This window comes from Lolium perenne, chromosome 4 (genome assembly GCF_019359855.2).
Source record: "Lolium perenne isolate Kyuss_39 chromosome 4, Kyuss_2.0, whole genome shotgun sequence".
NCBI classification, from domain to species: domain Eukaryota; kingdom Viridiplantae; phylum Streptophyta; class Magnoliopsida; order Poales; family Poaceae; genus Lolium; species Lolium perenne.
In genome coordinates, this window is record NC_067247.2 from 392,484,699 (window position 1) to 392,500,173 (window position 15,475).

Sequence of the window (15,475 nt, forward strand, 5' to 3'; positions counted from 1 at the left end):
ATAGCCTTTCTCCTATTCGTCTTAGCACGGGATCCTACCCTATGGAGTATGTACCTCCCCGGCACCGTGGCAGCTCACCTCACTTTGAGCGTGGCTCCACCGCCAAGCCAGGAGACCCATAGTGTCTTCCGGACGGGTCAGCCCCGAAGGCCTCCCGTTATACTATTGTCTCCACCAACGACAATCCGGATTCAGGGGTAACCTTACCCTTATATAGTTGTGCGGTGTCCCATGATAAGAAGAACAAACTACGAGCTAAGCCCCGTCCCACTCCAGGGTAATGTGGTTGCGCGGGTTAATTGTCACGGGTGAATACTTAGACGCCAAAGTTTTTGAAAACAAGATTTTCTTTCCAACCATCTTTGCCAAGATCCTTTCCTTTCATAAACACACACTTGGGTAAGTCCAACTCACCCAAGGTTTTCAAAAATGATTTTCAACAAGGTATTTTTCCAAGGGGGTTCCCAACCTATAGTTTTATGAAGGAACTAAGAGTCACAATGACATGATGCTAGCCATCATACCACTAAGGGGATGATAATTGAGGTGTTAAGGGGATCATACATACTTAGGATAAGCATGTATAGGGACAACATAATTAAGATGATTCAAACAGGGGTCATGATGTTAATCATCATACTACTAAGAAGATGACAACATGGATATGGTCAAGGGGGCATACATGCTTAGGGTAAGCATGCATAACATCAACAAGGGGGTTCACATACTTGCGAGCAAGTATGCAAAGCATCAACAAGGGGTTCAACATACTTTGGGAATAAGCATGCATAGAGTAGAGGACCAAAAATCACATATGATACAAGGAACCAAGTGTATAATGGAGCAATGAGCACAACAAGAAGGATAAATAGCAAGAGATCAAAAGATGGCTTGCCTTGGTTGGCTTATTTGTCCCTGGACTTCTTCAACTCCATCCAATAATAATTCCAACAATATAAATAAAATCATCGTCCGAACCACTTCTTCTTCTCCGGAATTGTTCGCATCTATCGCGGGAAAATATAAAAGGAACGCAATCAATCACATTGCACCAACAAAACAAACATGCAACAATCAGAATTTAACCATTCAACTAAGGGTTACCATACTAAGAACTTATAGATACCACCAAACAACTTTAAGAGTTTTAATTTAGAAAACCCAATTTATTCTCCTAAAAAGGGCATGAGAGCATCACCAATTAACAATTGCCTCTCTTGTTATCACCACGGCATGAAATAAAAACTCCCTGGTAGATAACACCACAAAGAAGACAAGTGCATTGGTTTTGTAAAAAAAACTTTCATATTTTATTTTTAAACATTTTTGGAAAAAGCAGAAATCATTTTACTATTTTATTAAGCTCACAGAACATTATGCAAGTAAAGCAAGCAAAAATTATACCTCTTGATAGCTATTGAAATAGAGATTCATACAAAATTGGATTTACCAATTTTGAAGTTTTAAAAGATTTTTAATAATTAAAATACTATTCAGAGGGTCCAATTCAAAGTTAAAATGTTAGAAAATCTCAGATGCTCAAATAAATATGAGCTCTGGATATGTTGTTTAGAAAAGTAATTTGCGTGCAACAAATGTGGTTTCACTCAAAAATAACATTTTATGCTCCCTAAACAAATCCTTAAACACAGATTCTGAATAAACTTGTATTAAATACCAAAATTCCATATGTTGTCCTAAAATACTCAAACCAGTGCCTAAAGATGGGAATCTGCATCTAGTTTACTATAAAATTGGGTTTGGAGTTAAATTGTTTTTTAAACTCTCAAAATTTAATTAACAAGGTTACAGCATGTGTTTACCATTTTAAATTCCTAGGCAAAAATAAAATGGATCTTGGTCTCATTCTTGTCTGAGGTGGTGAGGAATTAATTTAGGAAGGCTACAAAATTGGAATCGCGTTATTTGGATTAATTTGGATTTTTTGGTGAATTAAAAGTGACTAAGATGAGGTGCAGGATTATTTTCCAGAAAAGGGCAAGGCTGGATTTCTAGTTGGGCCGTGCAGGACGAGCTGGGACGGCCCAATGGGGTTTCCAGGTGGAGAGGAGGGAAAAAAGAAAAACAAAAGGGAAGAGGGCCCGTGGCGGGCCCCGGCTGCATGGGCCAGCGTGGCCACTTGGCCATGCACCTTCACGATCGGAGGATCGGTCACCTCCTCCCTTCGCCAGTACGCTCGGGAGAAACAGAAGAAGAACGGGAGGGGTGGTCCAGGGGCTCACCTGCAAGTGGCGGAGGGCGCCGGCGGAGGCCGGGCGGGGTGGCGGCGAGGTGGGGCTGTCCAGGGACGGGTCCGGCCGCGTGCTTCTCCTCTCAAAACTGTTCCCTCCGATGGCGTTTGCTTGCAGCAGTTTTCGGCCCGCTCCACGGCGACGTTCTCCGGCGAACCTGGGCGGTGAAAAGGGTGCGTTAGGGCGGCCAGGAGGTGGTGAACGGACAGTGATGGAGGGGGAAGGGAAAAGAACGTCGGGGCGAGCTCCTTCTGCTCGTAACCCTCATGGTGACCACGCCGGCGAGCCTTGCTCCGGCGAGCTGCGAGCAGAGGGATGCCTTGGCACCCTCGGGGAGGTGTTCTGGGAGAGGAGGGAGTGGTGTGTGCGGAGTGGAGTGGGCGGGGTGCGGTTTATATAGGCCGGGGCGGGCGTACCATGGACAGAGTGCAGCGGGATGGTCTACGGGTCCAGGGCTTCGCCATTGGCCAGCGCGGCGGCGGGGGAGCGTGTCCGACGCGTGCTAGGGTTTTCGGAGCGCCTCCAAGCGCGGGAACGGCCGGAAGAGCGACGGAGGGCCACTGCACAGAGAGCGCTCGACGGTATGCCACGCCAAGCTGACGTTGCTGGGGCGTTTTGGGTGGCGAGCTGCTGACGTCAGAGGGCTGGCGTCAGCAAGGGAGAGGAAAGGGGCGCGCGTGCACGGACAAAGATCGACCTAGAACGGTCGTTTGGGTGCAGGGACGTGCGAACTGGCGTGGGCGACGTAGACGAGCGTGTCCGCTCGGTGGGCTCGGATGCGACACAGTGATCGTGTCGATCACAAGCTGATGCCATGATGTGATCAGGAGCAAAAAGAGAGAGTCCAGGCAAAGTATTTGGGTGGCTTGGTGTCGGGCTAGAAGAATGGCATGAGCGGCCAAGGTGGTTTCAAAGTTGCCTCGCGCCGATCCATAGTGGTGTCCTAGGCGCATGCGTGAGCAAGAAGTGAGCAGAGAGAGAGATGAAGGGGTGGTTTGGGTCACACAACAAAGGCAAGATGCCGTGTATGGATAGGTTCAAGTTTTGCTAAATACTTGCTCGGCTAACTGTTGCGGTCAAAACCCACCGGCGGGCAGCGACGGGCAACACAGTAGAGCCGGGAACAACTTAGGGCTGCGGCTGGCCCTGGTCCCTCCGAGCGACGGCCCGCAAAGCCTCTGGTACACACGTCCGATGCTGGTGCAAGGACGTGCCACCTGACCTATACCTGGTCAGGAAGGTGATGGAGATGCCTCGCTTAGTTTCCTGCATGGCATACACGTAAACATTAAATACGAGCCTCGATCGGCTCTCAGGTTATCCTGTGAATCGGCTCAAGGAGCCGATCCACCCATGATTCGTACGAGGTGCACGAATATATGGTGGTCCTGCTTGATCAAGATAAAGCTAAAGCGATCTACGACGATTTAGGGTTTTCACTGCATAATCGGATCATCCTACTCACGATTGGGCCTCGCGGCCACGCACGGTGATCGTAAGCCGATCCTAGACAAGGCCTAAAAACCAACACGAGGTTGATCCCCGGAACATCCTGTCTAGGACTAGCAAACGACACCCTACGTGCCGCTGGATCCTCCAACCCTTTGTAAGGCCTAACTATTGCAGATATTAAACTAATCCTTGAAGAACAAGGAGCAACCGTAACGGATCGGATCTACTAACTAATAATCAAGCGGGGTGCCGCCCCTACTACACCTAAGATAGGTGTAAGGGCGGCTAGATATGCAAGGGTTGCACTACGATAGCATATGATACGAAGAACAATGCTAACCCTAACATATCTAAGATAACTACGTTGCTCGCCATCAAAAAGGCTTCAGTACGAGCAACGCATGAACAACATAAATAAGCTTGTGCTGCCTAGATCGCAAGGCAGCATGATGCTTACCGGTAGAAACCCTCGAGACGAAGGAGTTGGCGATGCGCCGAGATTGATTTGTGGTTGAACGTTGGTTGTTGTTTATTTCATAAACCCTAGATACATATTTATAGTCCAGGGGACTTTCTAACGTGGGAATAATCCCCACCGTGCACGAGACAAACTCTACCTAAACGACACGTATCCTACTATATTACAGATACATGGGCCAACTAGCCCAAACTTTGCATAACAGGCCGATTCACGTATTTCTTCCATGTATATTCTTTAAATCTATCTTGATCGCGGCCCACCTCTGACTTGGTCAAATTCTGGTGATAACACATGCCCCCCCCTGGTTTTGGTAATGATAATTTCAAAACCACTCTGCTTTTCCCTCGAAGGGTCATGTCGTGTCAGGTCAGAACCGTCGCAATATTCTTCATCATGATGATCTGCCTTCTCAACTTCTCTGCACGATTTGACAACTTTGGCTCCACCTCCTCGGAAACTGCTCGAGCAATAAATTTCTATCCCATCCCCCTTTATTTACAGCATCGCACAGTTCACCTCTTCATCCCTCTGCTCCAAACTAGCCGTCAGCCAAAAAACCCTCTCCTTCCATAGCCATGTCGTCCTCTTCCTCCTCTTCCGTTTCTCTCCAATCCTCTTCCTCAAGCGAGTCGATCCCAGAGCACGACCAGATGGAGGCGTACAACCGGCGTGCTCCCAAGCATTGGGACAAGCGGGAGTGGGACGTCGATTTCGTACCAGAGGGCGAAGACCTCGTCTGGTCAGATGGGGCCATGCCCCTCACTGACGGGGAAGATGACCTCCGGTTCCTGGTTGACGGAGCACTGGAGGCGGAGAGCAACGACGACGACCCTCCCTTCGGAGGTAAATTCACCTCCGTCACCAAAGAAGAAGAAGAGGATGACGAAGACGAAGACATCTCCTCCGACATGAAGAAGGAACAGGAGGACGACACCTCCTCCGACGAACCGCCGCCAAAACGCATCCGAGGCTGGGCTTGGTCAGACGAGGACGATGATGATGACGAGGAAGAAGCCTCTGCTGAAGGTCACAGTAGCAGCAACGAGGAACTCGTCGACAGCAGCAATGACGGCAGCTACCCCAGCGATGGCGAAGACAGCAACAGCCCTTAGAGTAGGGATCTACTAGCATAGGGTTAGCAGTAGTAATCTGTTCCCTTTTGTCGAACAATCGGCTTCTCTTTGTAAGAAATCTTATTATTAATGAAAACTTCCTTTGATTTTGCCGATGTCCTCTATGCTGATTTAGCCGATTCTCCCTCATCTGACTTTGTCGACTGTTAGCCTAATCAACGCTCAATGACTGATGGCAACACATCGGTCTCTCACGATAATCTGCGAGACAGGCTGATGACGACAGCATTTGGCACAGCCGATCGCAGCAGGCCTGCGATTTGGTCTTGAGCAGGCGTCTTTAAGAGAACTCTGGAACTGTCGCTGAATCAGCTTGGATGCTGAAACTGATAACTCTGTAACAAAAGCACCACTCTTCAGGACAGTTGCGATGTAGAGCCAGCCGATTCCAACCAAATTGGCTCTTCAGGGCCAAGAACTTTTTCGGGCGAGTTGCCCCCCAAGCCTCATCCAAGGCGAGAACAGTGATGAATCAGCCAAATGTGTTACCATCGGCCTCCAAGTTATAATGCAGAACCAGCCGATTCCAACAAAATCGGCTCTCCAGAGCAAAGATTTTTCGGGGCGAGCTGCCCCCCGAGCCTCTTCAGCTCCCATCAAAACGTGGCAGGGAAGCTTACGCCCAAAGAACCGACGTGAAAGGGTTCAAAAGATCAGCAAATTCGTACCTTGAACTTAAGAAGCCTTAACATAATGGCTTTCCGACTCCTCCTAGTTCAATCCTTTGCGCCTTGCTGATCAGCTCGGCTCCTCATCTTTGGCAGACTGATGCAACTTCCGGTGAGGATGTTTTGAATTTCTGATACCCTCCAAGACTCTGGACGCAACAACCTCTGAAAGTGACATCGACTAAGCCGCCACCTTAATCCACACCAGGCAAAAATGCCATAGCCGCTTGATTCGTTATCGGCTGCGCTCATGCTTCTAGGATAGGTATGCTCCCTTTGTTGGACTCACCCTTAACCAGATCTGCCTGCTTACACTGGCACTGCTGAACTTGAAGTCTTGCAGAAGGAGTTGAAGGTCTTGAGAAGGAATTCATCCAGTAGAGCCTCTCCTTGCAACAACTGCTCCATCGGGCTTCTACTTATATCAGCCGTACCTCTTGAGTCGATGGCCATGCATCGGCTGTATACCCATTATGAGTTTTTTTTTTTTTACTGGCCGATTTTTTCTAATCGGCCCCCAATGTTTTACTGCACACATGTTCATCTGCACACGTTCATCTGGTTTAGGTGCCCCCCGAGCCGAAGCTGACAGGTAACTGCAGATATCGGCTCTGTAGTCTAGCCAAGGCACCGTATTTGCACGTCGGCTTTGGTAGAACCAATATTGATTTTCCCGGACTCATCAGCCGACGTAAACCGCTGCCCATTAGATCGACGTTGCATATAAGCAGAACATGTGGTGAGGATAATTTTGGCCGATTGCTGGAATCGGCCTCCATATTGATTGAAGCGCTCAATGAAGGCTCTGTAATGTTCCTTCGTAGATCCTTGGGGCCGATCCAAGGATCGGCCTCGCCATGTTTGCTCATCGGTTTGTTCTTGCTACACAGTCAGGCCGGTGGATAAGACCAGCCCAACCTCATCCTTTGCCACGTCGATGCGCTCGCAGTCGTCCAAATTGGGTGCCTCGTGTAATCCTGGAGCACTAAGCTCCGTCGGAAGGACGAGTACCATGTTTGTGCCAGCCGATGTATCATCATCGGCTTTCCTTTGCTTGGGGCGCCACTCCATTTTCTGTGGTCGACCCTCCTTATCCAGGGTTCGCTGAATTTTCGCGGCCAGATCAGGCCGCGCCTTTCTTAGCGTGTGCAGGTATAACCTTTCGGCTTCCTCCAAGCCACGCAATCGCTGAACCCTACGCTTTTGGGAACGGCTGAGTCCATCAGGGCACCACCTTGGCCGGTGGTACCTGTCTTCTTCTTCTTCTCCCTCGTCTTCTGAATCCTCGAGATCTTCCAACCGAGGGGACTCAGCGCGTTTGCTTTGCGGCGGGAGAGGCCCTAAGCGTTGGAACACGGACACGTTGGCTGCCTCCTTCTTCTTCTGGTTACATTCTGGGCAATTGCCGATTGTAGGCAATCGGCTCATTCCTGAATCCCAGCAGTGTCTGAAGAAGGGACAGTCCCAGTGCCTATCCTCGTCGTCTCATTCCCTTGACTTTTCCTTGGCACGGCGCTCGCACTCCTCCTCATCGCGATCATGCCGACGATGTCTTCTGGCTTCTCTAGCCAGACGATCTCTTTCATCATCATCGCTGGATCGTCGGCGTTGGTCATACTGACTCACATACTTGTTGAGGAGGTGATCAGAGAGGGGTCGATGATATCTTATGTTCTTCACTTCTCCCTCTGTGACGTAGCGCTTGCCATCATGACGGAGCCGATCGCGTGGAGCGGCCTCCTCTGTGTTCTTGCTACGAGAGCAGCTGCCCTCGTCTCCATCCTTGCCAGAGTGGTGCCCAGGTCCTACCATGTTGATACTGAACGAGGCTCCTGGCTGGCAACCTTCAGGGTAAGTGCACTCCACCATGTTAACGGCGGGGAAGGGGTGGATGTCGACCTTCATGGCGTACTGGTTGAAAATCAGACGTCCTTGTTCTATCGCCATTTGGATCTGCTGACGCCACACCCTGCAGTCGTTGGTGGCATGGGAGAGCGAGTTATGCCATTTGCAGTATGGCTTTCCGTTCAGCTCCTGTACCGTGGGGAATTTGAGACCTTCGGGTATCTTCAACTGCTTCTCCTTGAGTAGGAGGTCGAAGATTTGCTCAGTTTTGGTCAGGTCAAAATCAAACCCTCTGGGCGGACCTGGTGGCTTAACCCATTTGCAGGACACGGGGGTTGCCCCCCGAGTCCATTCATCCACTGCTACCTCTTGATCTCCCGCAGAAACTTCGTCTTCCTCTGCCTCGACCAGGACTACTGCACGCTTGAATTTGTCCTGGTACAAGTCCGGGTGGCGCTTGTTCATATCTTGTGATTTACGAACCATGTGCGCCGGTGAAGGATAGTACGCAGGAGGCCATGTCCTTGATTTGTGAGGCAAGGCCCACCACCGCCAACTCGATCGCTTCTTTTTCGAGTCACACGAGCCGAATAACATCGGTTCCTTAGATTTCTGAAGCGGCGGATGTAATCTACCACGGTTTCTCCGCGCTTCGACGTATACGTGCTAGATCGGCAAGGCCGGACTCGGAAGCTTCGAGTGAAACCGCATGTGGAACTGTTCTTCCAATCGCTTCCAAGTCCGGATCGAGTCCGGTGGCAACGAAGTGTACCACCCGAAAGCCGATCCCGTGAGGGACTGTGCGAAGAACCTCACGCGTAGTGGATCCGACGCGAGGCCGTTCCTAGCTGTGCCAAATATCGGCTCACATGCTCGATGGAGCTGGAACCATCCGATCCATCGAACTTGGAGAAGTCGGGAGCCGATACTTGGGTGGTAGCGGGACCAACTCGTATTCATCGGGAGTACGGCTTGGAATAGCCGATTGTCCTCCTTTTCGGCACCATGCCGAACTGGTCCCCGAGGATCGTGCGATCCGATCCGCGGTCGGGCTGCAGGAGTCGAACTACGAAGATTCGCCGGGGTGGCGTACTTAGCCAGCCATGCTTGCTTTTCCAGCTACGAGCCAAGCTGCGGGAGCTGTGCTGCGGAGGTTCGTCGGGGTGGCATATTTAGCTAGCCACGTACGCTTCTCGGGATCCGTCGGCGACGTTCCTCCTGCTTTCCCGAAGTCCTGTTGTCGCGGCCTGGTTTGTGAGTGCCCGATTACCGCGATGCAGCACGTACGTGCACATGTACCCGTGAGGGATCTCCTTAGGCGCCTCATGCAAGGGCGCGAGTCACTAGGGTCACCACCGATCTTGTAGACGACGAATGCCGGTGAATTCGGCACTTACGGTGCCGCCAACGCAAATGGCAGCGGTGGACGGGACTGGAGTGGCATCTCTCCTTGGTGTGTCCCGAGAGCTGGTCCCGACGGAGAAATGCGGGTGCCTCATGATCTCCTGGATCACCGGAGAGCGACACGCTCCAAAGTGTTCACCGGAGTTCTCGCAGTGGCGGTGCGGCGAGTGAGCCACCATGTAGTTGATCTCCTGACGTAGGGACTGGTGCGTTCTTCGACGGGGCGAGAGGTCTATCCCATCGAGTGCACCATCAGGCGAGAACCCCTTCCACCTGATGCCATGTGAACGGGTTCTGTGAAAAGAGCCGATGAGGTCGGCTTCGAGGATTGCTTTGACCTCGTCAAACTTCTTCTTGAGCTCGTCGGTCAGATCCTCGTACGTGACTGGAGTGCCGTCCGCCATCTCAGATGTAGATGGCGATGTGGTTGATGTAGAAGCTCGTCCCACCGGGCGTGCCAGAATGTGTTGCGGTCAAAACCCACCGGCGGGCAGCGACGGGCAACACAGTAGAGCCGGGAACAACTTAGGGCTGCGGCTGGCCCTGGTCCCTCCGAGCGACGGCCGCAAAGCCTCTGGTACACACGTCCGATGCTGGTGCAAGGGCGTGCCACTCCGACCTATACCCGGTCGGGAAGGTGATGGAGATGCCTCGCTTAGTTTCCTGCATGGCATACACGTAAACATTAAATACGAGCCTCGATCGGCTCTCAGGTTATCCTGTGAATCGGCTCAAGGAGCCGATCCACCCATGATTCGTACGAGGTGCACGAATATATGGTGGTCCTGCTTGATCAAGATAAAGCTAAAGCGATCTACGACGATTTAGGGTTTTCACCGCATAATCGGATCATCCTACTCACGATTGGGCCTCGCGGCCACGCACGGTGATCGTAAGCCGATCCTAGACAAGGCCTAAAAACCAACACGAGGTTGATCCCCGGAACATCCTGTCTAGGACTAGCAAACGACACCCTACGTGCCGCTGGATCCTCCAACCCTTTGTAAGGCCTAACTATTGCAGATATTAAACTAATCCTTGAAGAACAAGGAGCAACCGTAACGGATCGGATCTACTAAATAATAATCAAGCGGGGTGCCGCCCCTACACCTAAGATAGGTGTAAGGGCGGCTAGATATGCAAGGGTTGCACTACGATAGCATATGATACGAAGAACAATGCTAACCCTAACATATCTAAGATAACTACGTTGCTCGCCATCAAAAAGGCTTCAGTACGAGCAACGCATGAACAACGTAAATAAGCTTGTGCTGCCTAGATCGCAAGATGCGATCTAGGCAGCATGATGCTTACCGGTAGAAACCCTCGAGACGAAGGAGTTGGCGATGCGCCGAGATTGATTTGTGGTTGAACGTTGGTTGTTGTTTATTCCATAAACCCTAGATACATATTTATAGTCCAGGGGACTTTCTAACGTGGGAATAATCCCCACCGTGCACGAGACAAACTCTACCTAAACGACACGTATCCTACTATATTACAGATACATGGGCCAACTAGCCCAAACTTTGCATAACAGGCCGATTCACGTATTTCTTCCATGTATATTCTTTAAATCTATCTTGATCGCGGCCCACCTCTGACATGGTCAAATTCTGCTGATAACACTAACTCAAGAATTTATTTGGAAAAAAGATTTTTAATTTTTTTTTTTTTTTTGAACTAGGGAAAAGTGCTAGACGGCTCAAACGTGATGGTCTAGGCGTGGAGCAAAACTTTCCAAGTTCTAGGATTATGCTTATTGGGTTTTAGATGGTTTTGACTTTCTAAAACTATATGAGAAGATGTAGAAATTGGAAATTTTCGAAAATAAACATTTATCTAGGGCTACTTATGATCTTGCCCACATATGAGCATCGTAAATCCCCCACATTTCAATAATAATAAAGGCGCATAAAAAGATAGAATCATCGTTTCAAAACATTGAGAAGAAAAAAAAATAAAAAAAAAAGAGAAATAGCTTAATAGATTTTTTTTTGTTTTTTGAAAACTGATAAGGTCCAAAAAAGATACTACTCCTAACATTCTTCTATTGAAATCAAAAACCATTTTTTTAAATGAGTTTGATAACCAAGGAGAGAGATATTTTTAAGTGGCTGAGTGAGGGAGGAAACTAAATTTAAATACGAATAAAATTGAGAGAAATAAGTGAAGAAATTATCTCCAAACCTTCTTTTTAAACAAAACAAAAGAGAAATAATTGTATAGGTCATAGAGACAGTTGAAGTGGGAGTCCTGGTATGCAAGTTTTTATTTAAAAAAAACACAAGATCATGGTGATCTGGTTAGTGACAACGTGCCAAGAAGATAGGTAGTGCTGGGAAGAAAACTTCAGGGTCTGATTGAGATTTAAGATTAGGGTTTTTGGTAGAGCTAAGGTCATGTAGTTCCAGAATAGATGTAGAAGAGAAGTAGATGATCCCAAGTTTTGAATCAATGATGGTTTGAGCTAGATTAAACCACAAAGAAGAATTTTAAGTAGGCACACACATGTTGCCATCAGGAGAAGGGTTTGATGTAGTAAAAAGGAAAACAATTTTCCCTAAGCCACACATGTGTTTTAATAGGTGAGTTGTTTGTTTTACCACTAGAGGTGTTGTTCTTTGGGGTAGCTCAAGACAAAACTCAACAAGCAAAACAAGACAATTAAACTACCAGCAGATCAAAGCATTTCATTATAACAAACAGATCAAGGCAATTCATCTAATTAGTTTATAGAAAAAGTTTTTGTTCCCCCTAATTTTTGCACTTTGGATAATTAAACATGTTTGCAAAAGTTAGGGTGTGACATTTACGATTTGAATCTGCAGTCCGGTATATCTGCATTCGAATCCGAAACCGGTCAATGTCCGCTACGATGCGAATCCGAGAAAAAATATATGGTAAAGGATATGGTAGAGGACCCAAGGGCCAGGATGGGTGCGCCTAACATCCCTCATCTCTGAGAGGAAGGCGACATTGTCCACATCATCCTGTGGCCCACACACGTAGGTCAACCACCACGGCGCCCCTGGAGGGGTGCCCTGGGTTGTGCCGCTGCTAGAGTCGACATGTGCGTTGTCAAGCTGCACCACCCTGCTCTTCCAAGTCACCATAATACCACCTCGCGTATTAGTTGCCCGTAAGCATAAATAAGCATCAAAATCCGCGCCTAGCGTTTCCATTACGATATAAAGTGATACAGCCGCAAGCTTTGTCTCTTGCATACATACTTAATTGCTAGCAATTCTTTTTCCACTACAATCGAGTATTCCGTATGTTAATTTGATCCAAAGATTTGTTTCTGTAAATCGTTTCCTCATATATATATGTCTATTTGTACTTTCAATTTCTGTTTGCCACCACTCCCAGTGTCCCCAAGCAAACTGTTCTATCAGGGAGAATGTCAGCAGGTAGGTGCATATAATTTTGGATCAAAGGTACAGATCTTTTATTATAAGCTAGGTGCTTGTAATCCTGTCTACTGTTCTTCAAATTGTCTAATGCCAGTGTTTTTTTTTTGTGGGCCTGGTTTTGATGATAACGCTAGAAAGCTTTCTACTAGCATGATAAGCTTTCCAATAGCCTGAATAAATATTACTGAACAACCGGTCTGCATATCACTCTCAAAGTCCCAAGTTCAAATTTCAAGCTTGCAGATTATTTCACAGTGCACTAGAATCAGGCACAATCTAAACATGCTTTTAGAGTCTTGTTTCAAAATGAAGTAGAACTGACCTGAACCAAATGCTCCGCTTCCTCATAAGGCTCGGGCTCAATGCTACAGAATAGGTATGGATGACCGCAAGCTTTCATCAGTTGTACCACCTGATTGGATTTACAAAAACAAGACACAGAACTTAACATTTGCACATAGCTTATAACGTGGATAACTACCAAATGGCAAAACAAGGTCAAAATGAGATTTGAACCTGTTGTCTGTTCTGATCCTTGAGATGACTATACTAGCCAAACTATATCACCATCTCAACTATTTACGGAAGGGAAATATTGCTCATTGCCATAGCCAATATCAGGGAACTAGAAAATATCATCTAGTGTGTCAATGACATGTGGCCCAGCGCCCCACTGTTGCATTGGAAGTATATGGCAATCTGTGCCTCTTTGGGGTGGAACTGGGATAATTTCCCCTTTTAAAAGCACAAATACTTCTTGTTCCCGTGAAGATATGATTGCCATTTAAATCATTGTCTTCGAACAAACAAACAAAAAAATATGTACCATATTTATTCTATTTTTATGTGTTGTGCAGAAATAAGCGGAACATTGATGAAAGAGTAACAATATTTAACTATCCCATGGCCACGCACCTACATAAATATAATGCAAAATGAAGCAGGAAGAGACCACAGATGCTAGCACCCAAGGTGCCGCTTACTGAAAAACACTAGAACGGGTGGTACATGAGGCATATATAGTGTTCAGAGCCAAGTTGCAAAAATCCTGTTTTTGACTGAATAAAAAAATTTCACAGGGCAACTGGATAGAGCTAAAGATGAATCCTATAAATTATTAAGGTAAATACCTGCTAGCAAATTCCCGGGTTCCTTAAAAATAGAGAGGAACTCATCGAGTGGCATGGAAACTGAAGGAAGTGCGTCAACACCCGTAGTTCAGAAAGGTTCTTCTGAATATGCGTGTGTGTCAGTAGTAGATGCCTTGGCAAGATAAAACGTTCTTCGAGGACATTATACAATACCTGAAAACATTGCAGAACTAGCATTATACTCAGAGCACTGCAACTCCCACGATCATAGTGAAGGAGTGGTTCTACATACACTGGATAGATCTTGAAGACGCTGGGCCTCATCGATAACCACATGAGCCAGGGAATTTGCTAAAGGAAGTGTTGATCCATTAATGCTATGTCAAGCTCATCAGAATCACATCAAATGGTAATTCCTATACTGAAATGATGAAAAAAAAAAGTTTTAGGCTTATAACCAAGCACCAAAATAACTACATAAGTACTGTTAGATGAAACAGTGCGTCTAGGAGGAACTAGACACTTTTTTGATACAGTAGAAGCGGGACTTGGCATGACAATTCCAAAATTCATCCTGACAGGAATCGAACTCCGGTCGTTGGGGTGCGCCACTGCGACCCCAACCACTGGGCTAAGCCCATGTAGTCTACATAAGTACTATTAGAAAATTTTCTAAACAAGTCTGTTCCAAGGCATGTAAGAACAACATATGTAAACGTATGACATGTGTTACCTATATTGAGGGAGAAATTAAGTACACAAACTTGTAAAAGATTTTATGATCCTCTTCATACATCATCCTCCGGAGATGACGACGATGCACCTTATCGCAAGAATGCTCAATGACCTCCACTCCACTGTAGGGAAATATTAACCGAATTCCAAGAGTCAGCCATCTGTGACACTTAAGGGCATAATACTACTGAAAGAAGAGCAGCACCCTTATAATATCAAATGGTCCAAATGGAAATGCTGGAGCAATAAGCGCTTAACAAGAAAAAATGAAGTTAAAGAAGGTAATAAAGTGCATACGAAACGGTCCCGGTGCAATGGATTTGATCTTCAGGTAGCTCAATAGAGAAATTGGACTATTGCTGGGTCTTCCCCAGTCCCATCTGCATATACGGTATTATGGTCAGACTTAAGGATCAGCAGTCACATAAGCGAGATGTGGTTCTGAAAGAGTTAGCGCCAAATTTCAATATGCAGCAGCGGTTATATGTATCCCAACCAATAGTGTAAGGAAGAGCGGATGGAAGCACCTCATCGTCTGCAAAACGAAACGGAACGGAATTGGATTGATGGATCGAAACAATATTGTACTAATCATAAAGGACGAGTTGATGTGCGTGTGTGAAGCGCGCGGGGGAGGGGGGGTAAGGACCGGGGACGGACCGAGCCCCGACGTGGTAGCGGCGGATGAGACATCAGTCGCCGCCGTCCAGTTTGTGTGCCTTGAGGTCGGCTGAGGATAGATGTGCAGTTTCGAATCCTCCGTCGTAGGAGAGGATGAGTACGCCGGCGGCGAGGAGGCGGCCGCCGTCGTTCGCCATTGGGGAGGTGCGGGAAGTGGTGAAAAAAATGGAAAAAGTGGAGAATAGCTTTTTTTTTGGGACAAAAGTGGGGAATAGCTAGAGCGACCGGGAAGAGACTAAAAGGCTATGAGAAGAATGGAAAAGTTTCCACGTGTCTGGACGGCCCGGACAAGCCCAATTTGATAGTTTTGGCCCGTT

At 47.5% G+C, this 15,475-nt stretch overlaps 1 protein-coding gene across 1 annotated transcript in view; it reads right to left on the bottom strand.

The window, feature by feature from the left end:
* The window catches only part of LOC127297514 (cytosolic sulfotransferase 8), a 36,748-nt gene extending 21,889 nt beyond the window's left edge, over positions 1-14,859 (bottom strand). Inside the window, exons 1-5 of the mRNA XM_051327839.2 lie at positions 14,775-14,859; positions 14,476-14,599; positions 14,035-14,163; positions 13,782-13,955; positions 12,974-13,063 (exon numbers count right to left, since the gene is read on the bottom strand). The gene's annotated coding sequence lies outside the window, so the exon portion shown is untranslated. The remainder of the gene's footprint in view (positions 1-12,973; positions 13,064-13,781; positions 13,956-14,034; positions 14,164-14,475; positions 14,600-14,774) is intronic.
* Between the last annotated feature and the right edge of the window lie 616 nt (positions 14,860-15,475).